The sequence below is a fragment of the Mirounga leonina genome, unplaced genomic scaffold (assembly GCF_011800145.1).
Source record: "Mirounga leonina isolate KUSES-001 unplaced genomic scaffold, KU_Mleo_1.0 Mir_200, whole genome shotgun sequence".
Taxonomy (NCBI): Eukaryota; Metazoa; Chordata; class Mammalia; order Carnivora; family Phocidae; genus Mirounga; species Mirounga leonina.
In genome coordinates this window covers 25,203,313-25,211,891 of record NW_023270503.1, presented here as the reverse complement: position 1 = coordinate 25,211,891, position 8,579 = coordinate 25,203,313, and the positions used below count along the sequence as shown (strand labels likewise).

The 8,579-nt window shown below is 49.3% G+C and overlaps 1 protein-coding gene across 6 annotated transcripts in view; it reads right to left on the bottom strand.

The window, feature by feature from the left end:
* The window catches only part of CDK12 (cyclin dependent kinase 12), a 75,615-nt gene that overhangs the window by 9,910 nt on the left and 57,126 nt on the right, over window positions 1-8,579 (bottom strand). For 2 of the 6 annotated variants that reach the window (XR_004683211.1, XR_004683215.1), the window contains exons 15-17: window positions 6,778-6,886; window positions 5,903-6,052; window positions 8-2,036 (exon numbers count right to left, since the gene is read on the bottom strand). The gene's annotated coding sequence lies outside the window, so the exon portion shown is untranslated. The remainder of the gene's footprint in view (window positions 1-7; window positions 2,037-5,902; window positions 6,053-6,777; window positions 6,887-8,579) is intronic. The other 4 variants (XR_004683214.1, XR_004683216.1, XR_004683212.1 and 1 more) reach the window with 3 other exon arrangements.

The following is an 8,579-nucleotide window of genomic DNA, read 5'->3' as shown; positions in this document are numbered from 1 at the left end:
TACTTACCATATCTTCTCAGACTCAAAGGGATGAGGTGGCCAGGAGTGGAGCTAGCTGAAGGGAGGTAGAAGAAAAGGGAGGCCAAGGAGAAAGTCTGAGAAAGAGGAGGAGCATGTGGTATTGAGTGATTCTAGGATCTCTCCTGGGTCTGACTCCAGGGCTGTAGATCTGGCACCTTGCCTAAATCTTGGTCGTGTGAGGCAGGGCTGGTGGGGACTTCGGGGAGGGAAGCCCTGTTCCTTAGAGAAAACTCCAGAATCTAGACTGAATGCTTTAAGGGCCTTTTGGGCCCTCCAATATGCCTCCAATGTTCGAGCAGGGGTGGACAAGGGGTGAGAAAGGGCCTACCAAAAGCCTGATACCCTTTCCCTTTCTTCTTTGCTGTTCTTCTCCACTGCTCTGTATTTCAAAGGAGAAACAGCAGCTCTGTAAACAGGAGCCTCTAATAAATCCTATGAATAATAGTCAGTACGAACGGCCTACCCTAGGTTAGGTAGCCAGGCCCACAGATGGGACTACAGGCCTCAGCTCCCAAATTTCCCCTCTCTGTCTTCTCCCCCTTTTCAGGCTCCTCCCTGACCTTCCCAGACAAGAGAATCTTCCTTTTCAATTCCCTGGCACAGTTCTCCTCCCAGTTCCCACTACTACAAGCCTTTGGAAGCAGGGAAGAGGCAGATGGATTCTTTCCAGACTGTCTTGGGGGGATGTGAGGGGTCCTTCTCACTTATTGTTTGTAGAGAAGGCAAGGAGATGATCCTGAAGGTCTAAACATAAGGCATGGTGAATGTGGGCCACTTAAAGAGGCATATCCTGGGGCGCCTGAGTGGCTCAGTCGTTAAGTGTCTGCCTTCAGCTCAGGTCATGATCCCAGGGTCCTGGGATCGAGCCCCGCATTGGGCTCCTCGCTCTGCGGGAAGCCTGCTTCTCCCTCTCCCACTCCCCCTGCTTGTGTTCCCTCTCTTGCTGTGTCTCTATCAAATAAATAAATAAAATCTTAAAAAAAAAAAGAGGCACATCCTGCTCTTCCTCAGGGACTTTGGGGATATAAAATGGGATACTAAGAGAGAAAACAATCCTGGGAGTGGGGGAAAGATGTGGGGGCTTGGAGAGTGTGATGAAGTTTCTATCCACACTGCTTTCCAAGCTGTGCCCATCCTTGCCCTGACTCCAGCTTAGTCTCATGAAGCACAGAACAAAGAATCTTGAATTTTTTTAAGGAAGGAAGAAGATGCCAGGAAATGCCACCTTTGGCAACCTGGTGGGAAAGCCCCTTTTCTCCTTCATTCTTTCCCTCCCTAACCCTAGTGTCTGAACAGTAAAGGAAGGAGGAATGGGGATGTGGACAGCTGGAAACATGTCTTCCTCTCCATTGTGCACCAACACCACACAAAGCCAGACAGGGCTTGACTACGTGCTCTGGGGCCATGGCACCACATGATTCAGGGGCATTTCTGACTCGGCCTTTTGAGCCTTGAATTTTAACCCTGTCTCTGTTTTAGGCCTAGACATGGGACAAGAGGTATAAGACCACTCCTCCCTACATTTTGGGCATAATTTTCTCTAGCAGTTTATACTGTGACAGGGAAACTTGTAAAAAGGTCTCAAAAGAGCTCAATATTTAGTCACCTTTGGGAGATTTATTTCTTGGTTAAGGAACTAGGGTAGTTGGTACACTGCCTTCTCTGTGGACTTTTCAGAGTATTGTAAAATCCCATGAGAGTGGGGGACTCTCGGGGATCTGTCTGCTTGTAAGCTGGGGAATGGATGAGATGACCTCTGGAACTAGCTGTACAAGGGAAATGTTCCTCCAACAATGCACCTGCCTGACTCCTCTCACTTGCTTCTGACTTGGAGGACAGAGATATGAGACTCCAGTAATAACTCTGCCAATCCTCTTCCCTTGACTTTCCTCCCCATGCCCTACCTACCGACCTACCTTTCCTTGGGTTCCCAGGAACTCTCCAAAGCCAGGAACACAAAGCAACTCCAGGACAGGATTCAACTGATTTTCCTCTCTGGGTCTCCATTTCCACATCTGTAAAGTGAAGAGTTTGGCAAGATGAGCTCCAAGTTCTCTCCCTTGCAGCAGTAAGCTTCTATGATTCACACCCCAAAGGCATCAGGCCTCACATGCTTTGCATGTAAACTCCAGGGCACTTCTCTTATGTCTAAACGTTCAGAAATATCTTTAAACCCTGCCCTCCTCTTTCCTCTCACACAATCTCTGGTTCTATGGTCTCTAGTTCTTGCCCTCTGTCTTCAATGACCTCAAAACTCTGTCCCCACTTTCCTTTCAGTTTTATATCACTCACTGGGACAAGCCCAACTGGACAAAATCCTAGGAGCAAGGATTAGCCTTACCTAATATCCTGGCTGCAAATTTGGGCGTCAGACCCAAGTCAACTAGTATATTCTATTCTTTTTTGGAGGTCCTGGCAGTTGGGGGGAATTTCCTGGCAACTCTCCCCAGCACCTCCCCTCCTCCTCCACCTCTCTATTCCCGATGCCAGAGCACAAAGTGGCCAGTGATTGATGGGCCTGGGTTCCCAGTAACCGCACCCAGTGGCCCAATCCTCCTCCCTAACCCAATCCCTCCCCTGTCCCTATTCAGAGATCAGATTGTCTCATGTTGGTCCCTGAGGTCCCATTAATTAAAAATACATCCAATTAAATGGCAGGTGAAAACGTGCTATTGGAGCTCTCCACCCCCCTGCCCCAGCTTGGTCCCCCCCCGCTTTAAGGCTCAGCTGTGCTTTGAGCTGAGAAAAAAAAAAAAAAAAGAGAGAGAGGGAGGAAGAAAGAGGGAGAGAGAAGAGGAAGACATAGGGGTGGGAGGATGAAGGGGGGGGTGTTATTTGAACCTCTGCCAGGGTAGCATGTGCCAGCCTGGGAGGGTGGCACTGTGCCCTGGTGTCTAATTTCTGGAGGTGTGAGTAGGTTCAGTCAGCTGGGTACCCACCTCCATTTCCCTTAAAGGGGCAGAGGGAAGTCAAAGGGTACGACTAGCTGTGCTGCCCTCCTTCTGGGTTTGGTGGGTGAAGGGCAGAAGTGTAAATGGTAGAGGGCCCTTAGGATGGGGTGTGATGTTCAGAGGTTTGGAGAGTCTGAGGCCTCCATTCTTGGCATATCCCTGCTTTTCCCCAAACTGCAAAGAAGGTAATGAGAAGCCGGCTAAGACCCAGGTGGCAGGGCATGGCGATGCTCCCAAGCTAGGCTGTGCCTACCCCCACCCATAGGAAAGCTGAGAAAAATAACAGAGGGAGCGAGGAAGAACAGAGCCATAATTTGGGTGGGAGCAGATGGGTCAGATAGGATAAAATATACAAGGATGGATGTTTGTGTGGGCATCACGACACTCAGCACCTTATAGGTAAGAGGGTCTGGGTCTGGAGGACCTGTCCTGTTTGCCCTTTCTCTAGGCAAAAAGAAGCAGCAATAGGGTGAAGTCACCTCATCCTGGCTGCCTGGCACGCTGTGAACAGGGTGTCTCCCCTGACAAGCACTGATCACTCGTTCTCCTTCACACTTACGGTGTCCCCAGCATTTTGTCAGGTAATACATCTGCTCCACCCTCTGCCCCTCAGAAAGCCCTGTGGCCCCAAGCAATGCAAAGCTAATGGGCACTGAGAGCTGCTGGGAGAGGAGCTAGGAAAGAAGGGATAACTGAGGGTGGTGCTCAGAATCCAGGCACCAGTGGGGGTGTCTGCCGACCCAGGGCCCCCGCCTGGCCTCCTTGGCAGCCTCAGTACCTCCTCACTTCACTTTAACGCTAATTGGAGATTTTAATCTGCGCTGCTGCTCTGCTCGGGGTGCTGGGGGGAGCGCCAGCTGTGCAGTAATTCCAGCAGCACCGACTGTTTAATCAAGCTGTCCTCCTGGGGAGGGGCCCTCGGGCATGGGGGTAGGAGGGAGGAGGAGAACCTCTGTCATCTCCCTTAGCCTGTTCAGCCTGGAAGGGCTTCATGGAGACGGAGGATCAATTGTGGGATACCTCACCCCCATAAGGGCCGCATGGCCACTTGGATCCTTGGCAGAGCCATTACACCATATGGGGTGAGTTTAAAGCTCAAGGGCCAAAACATCCCTATTCCCCATCCGGCTCCCTGACACCATTTTTTGGGTGTCCTCCAGCCACTCAAGCTGCAAACATCCACTGGACCGTCTTGAGCTCTGCAGATCTGTGCTGGGGGAGGTGGGATGGGGGCACAGAAGGCTGAACTTTCCCACTCTCAGTCCTCTCCCCAATACTTTCTCACTAACAAAGATACTTCCCTCCTAACAATTGTGAGAGATCTTTTTCTCTGAAAACCACAGGTACCCCTACCCTCTGGACTAGAAAGTGACTGTTTAAGAGGCAGGGAGACATTGGGGGCGGGGGGGACAGCTGAAACCTGCTACACCTTGAGGGAGAAAAGCACCGTCGCAAGATGTTTGGTGCCGAGAGCTGGGGGCTTCCTGAGTTCAGATGGAAACACACTAAGATGTCAGGCCACTAGGGCTGAGTGTTCAGGGTCTCAAGCCATTTTTAAGGAAGAGCAAGTGGTACTAATTATTCTTCTGGCTTCTTGGGGCCTGGTTCTCAGGCTCTCTCAGATTGTTTCTGATCCCTGTTTTGAGGAAAGGGTGCTCTTGTCACCCAAACTCTTGTCTGCTAAGGGGCAGGAGTTTTAATTGGTCAGCAGCACCCTCGTGTGGCAGAAACCAAGACTGCAGCTGTCCAAGCGGCCCAGCAGCTTTGAGGGATCAGACCTCCAGGTTGCTATCTGGATGGGTAGAATTATAAATGTTGATGATCTCTGAGTCATCAAGGTACCCATGCATGCTTACTGCTCGACCACTTCCAGGGACATTTCTTGACTTCCTATCTTTCCATCCACTGTATCCTAACTCCAACTCAAGGTATGTGTCAACCAGGGAGGGAGCACCTTATCTAGAGCTGGCACTTATTAGGGCTGCTGCTTGTGCTGTCTGGCTTGCAGGGATAAGAGAAGAGCTGCTGAGAGAGGAGGCCTAAGAGCAAAAGGTAAGCTGATGTCACATCCAATGGCAGGAGAGGCTCTGGCACCCCTGCCAACTTTTTTTTTTTTTTAAAGATTTTTTTTTATTTATTTATTTGACAGAGAGAGAGATAGCGAGAGCAGGAACACAAGCAGCACCCCTGCCAACTTTTTACAGGTGCCAGACAAGACCTGCCACCTGAACTATGCCACCTGAACTCCAGACACTATCACCTGGTGGTGGGCTTTTCTTTCTTTCTTTTTTTTTTTTAATGTTTTATTTATTTATTTGTCAGGGAGAGAGAGAGAGCACAAGCACAAGCAGGGGGAGTGGCAGGCAGTGGGAGAGGCAGGCTCCCCGCTGAGCGGGAGCCTGATTTGGACTCGATCCCAGGACCCTGGGATCATGACCTGAGCCAAAGGCAGATGCTTAACTGACTGAGCCACCCAGGCGTCCCTTGTGGTGGGTTTCTGCTGTATAGCAATCCTTTCTTACTCCCTGGAGAGGTCTGGGAATGAATAGAGACAGATTCTCAGAGCCTGAGATCCTTGTCCTTGGGAATAGACACCAGATAAACATAGCTTTCCCTCAAAAGATCCAGGTATTCTCCAAGGATGCCAGGCCACTGGGCAGAATGCATGTCTGGAGCTTTAGACTTCCAGCCCCAAGAGAAGTGCTGCCTGTCATTGGACCCTTACCCTAAATTGTTCTGAACTATAGGAAAGGAGTGGATATTTAACATCAGCAAAGTCCTGCTAAAGATTAAAACTGGAAGTCGCAAGGTGGAGAGCTGAGTCACTAAGGCCTTCCCCCTATTGGAAATATTTAACAACAGAGAGAAATATTTCCAGAGAGAAGTATGACCCTGTTTGGGGTTGGTGGGTAGAGAGAGGAGCCACCTACCTGGCAGCAAGAAGGGTGGGGGTGAGCACTGGAAGCTCATGACCTTCCTGGTTCTGGGCAATGAGGATGGAGAGAAGCAGGCTTGTAGGTCTCTACTTCTGGTATCTTGAATAGTGTCTGGACACTATTTGATGGGAGCTCCCATCAAATCTGGAAAGGAGGAAGAGAAGTTGATGAGAGGTAGTAAGAAGAGACAGCATGCCCAATCCCACTCAAAAAGGGAGAGAAGGGCGCCTGGGTGGCTCAGTTGGTTAAGCGACTGCCTTCGGCTCAGGTCATGATCCTGGAGTCCAGGGATCGAGTCCCGCATCGGGCTCCCTGCTCTGCGGGGAGTCTGCTTCTCCCTCTGACCCTCCCCCGTCTCATGCTCTCTTTAGCTCATTCTCTCTCAAATAAATGAATAAAATCTTTAAAAAAAAAAAAGGGGGAGAGAAAATAGCTTCTTGGGGAAGAAGGCAGGGCTGTGTGTGTGTGTGTGCGTGTGTGTGTGCGTGTGGTGGTGGTGATGGGTGAGTGGGACAAGTGTTGTAGAGGAGAGGCTGAGAGTAACCAACATCAGTATCCCACCAAAGAGGAATATCCATTAGCGAAGTTGGCCAAGAGGAAAGAAAAGGAATGAAATGACTGTCAATGTTAATAAAGAGGGTCACCTACTCTAACCAGGGGGAGAAACTGTTAATGAGAAGGTAGGACCCTGTAATAGGGTCAAATAAAAAGCCAGGGAAACTCTTCTGAAGATCTTTGGGAATAAGAAACTTCCCTGGGAATAAGAAATTTCCCTGAGACTACTTGTGTCTGGGGGGGGGGGTGGGGTGGGGCTGGGGAATCCCTTACAAAAGCAGGCCTGAAACCTCAGATTGGCTTTAGGTCCCTACCTGGCTTTACAGTGTATGAAAGACTGAACTTTTCAGGGCTCCAGAAGCCAGGTGACTGATGGACTTCACCAAATTCCTCAAGGGCCATCCTTCCTGCTGCTGCTGCCACCTGTGAAGGAAAATGACAGGTTACTTTAGACATGAGACAGGGACTAGACACCAAAGAGAAATTTGGTCTTTCACCCAGGGAGTATGGCCTTAGTAGGTAACAGTGACGGTGATGGTCACCACTCTTCCAATTCCCTCAAACCTGAATTCACAAAGCCCAGAAGGATTAAGATGAACCTTAAGTATGCTCCCAGAGAGAGATATAACTGCTCTAAGAGTCCTACCTCCTGGGAACCAGCTCCCAGTCTGATAAAGCAAAAACAATGATTCTATACTTAAAGAGGTAAATTAGGAATTCAACAGAACGGGAAGCTGTGAAACTCAGAATTATAAAGGGTGATGAAGGTTCAAGGTTAATGCAAAGTTAATTTAAGATGGTGACTCAAAGGAGGCCATCTAGTTTTAGATCAGATCATCGCCTTGTCCGTAACAGGTTCTTCAAGAAAGGCCAGGAGGCAAACAAACAAACAAGAAAATCCTGTGAGACAGAAAGGAGGTTTGTGAGGGGACAGCAAACTTGATACAATTTGGACAAGTAGGTCTATCATACACACTCCCTATGTAGGGAGGAATCTGCATGGGGACCAGTTCATGTTCCCCCAGTATTATCAACTGGGGTGTGATGGAGAAAATGTAAAGTTTACGTACTAGGATCTGTTTGTCATCCGCACACAATATTCATTTTGCAGACCCACTGCCCCTCTGACCTAGACTCATAACTCTAAACTGTTTCTCCCTCCAAGATTCTGACCCCAGCTTAGAGACTCTTTAGCATTTACCTCTATGCACATCATTGGCTCCCAAACTCCTATGCTCAGAAAATAAGCATTGGAAGGGACTGCAGATACATCTCGGAGAGGTCCAAAGAGGGGGTAGTCTACGCACCCGAGTGAGATAACGTCAGAGCCTGCTGTGCATGTCAGTTCACTGAGCATACTACTTAGGCCTTAGGTCCCTGTGGAGCACTACACCACCTTCCTTCTGCCTCATCAAAGGAGAAAACGGACGGTTCAAACTTAGTAAGGGAGAGGAGTAGGGGGTCCCGCCTCCAACCCCGTTTCCCAGTGATCTCAGAGAGTATCTCATTTTACAGAGTTCTAGAATCCCTTCTCTCATTCAGAGACTCCCCTTAGTTTCCCATAAGGTGAGGTTTTCTCTTTCCCTCCCTTCCGATTTTGCTTTTCTATAGCTGTATGGTAATGCAAAAGAGCCTGAGTTGAGATTTAGGGTGAATTCCTCACTGGGTCTCAGAGGCCTGCTTCCCAAACCCCAGAGCTGGTGGCAAAGTGCTCCTGGAACTTGGGGGTAACTTTGGGGGCATCAAGATCTTTGGCGGTGGCTGCCACTTGCTTCCCCAAGGAACCAGAGCTCCTGACTACATAAAAATTACACTTGTACAATCTGCAGGCCATGGAGAGCTGAGTCTTTGAGGTAAAACACATAAAACTTCTCAATTTTTCTACTAATGTTTTCCAAATCTACCTTTCCCCCTCAAAACCTCACAGCCCTACCTTCCTTTCCTGAGGAAGTTCAGCGGTCACAGGAATTGGCAATCTTAAGGTTGGGGGCTCTATACTCAAGTAGGTTAAGATTCTGGCCTCTTGGACTCCAGTTTTGGCTGGCTGCCACCAACTCACTCACTATGAGACAGTGGGCAAGGCACTTCCCTTCCCCAAAGCTGTTTCCCACTCTAC